Here is a 921-nt window from a genome sequence, read left to right as displayed (position 1 = left end):
ATAATTATTCACATACTGAACAGATTCGTTGACAAGAGAACACTGATCCGTAGCATGAGAACATGCACAAAGCTCACAAACCATAGCTATTTGATTAACTCCATACGTAGCCAAAGAATCAACCTTCATTGATAGCGCTTGGAGCTGGGCTGCAATAGCGGTGGCTGCATCAACTTCCAGAATACCTGCTACCTTGCCTGATGTCATCCTCTGAGTTGGGTTTTGATGCTCATTGCAGCCATCGTCTCGATAAGATTATACGCCTCAGTATAGCTTTTAGCCCATAAGGCGCCTCCAGCTGCTGCATTGAGCATGGGCCGAGATTGGGCCCCCAAACCATTATAAAAACCAGTGATTACCATCCAATCCGGCATTCCATGATGTGGACATTTTCTCAACATTTCCTTGTAGCGTTCCCAAGCCTCGCACATAGATTCTGTAGGTTGCTGCGCAAACTGAGTAAGAGCACTCCTCATAGCAGCAGTCTTTGCCATTGGATAAAACTTCACCAGAAACTTTTGCGCAAGATCTTGCCACGTAGTGATGGACCCAGCTGGTTCAGAATGTAACCAGTCTTTAGCTTTATCTCTCAGTGAGAATGGGAAAAGCCTCAACTTGATAGCCTCATCAGTCACGCCATTATACTTAAAAGTGCTGCAGATCTCGACAAAATTCCTTATGTGCATGTTGGGGTCTTCAGTTGCCGCTCCTCCAAAAGAAACAGAATTCTGCACCATCTGAATAGTGCCCGGCTTGATTTCAAAGGTGTTAGCTTGAATAGCCGGATGAAGGATGCTTGACTGAATGTCATCAATTTTAGGCCGAGAAAAATCCATAAGAGCTGGATCAGCTTGAACAATACGATCTCCCATGTTTACTGGTTCTTTCTGCTCAGTTCCTGAATCCGAATCCTCAAAATCC

General features: G+C 44.7%; 1 non-coding gene across 1 annotated transcript; it reads left to right on the top strand.

Moving 5' to 3' along the window:
* Window positions 1-372: 372 nt before the first annotated feature.
* On the top strand, window positions 373-479 carry LOC141669458 (small nucleolar RNA R71). Its single transcript, XR_012553743.1, has one exon. It is a non-coding gene; the product is annotated as a small nucleolar RNA R71 (small nucleolar RNA).
* The last annotated feature ends 442 nt before the right edge of the window (window positions 480-921 follow it).

Source organism: Apium graveolens, chromosome 6 (genome assembly GCF_009905375.1).
Source record: "Apium graveolens cultivar Ventura chromosome 6, ASM990537v1, whole genome shotgun sequence".
Lineage (NCBI taxonomy): Eukaryota > Viridiplantae > Streptophyta > Magnoliopsida > Apiales > Apiaceae > Apium > Apium graveolens.
This window is presented reverse-complemented; position numbering and strand designations above follow the sequence as displayed.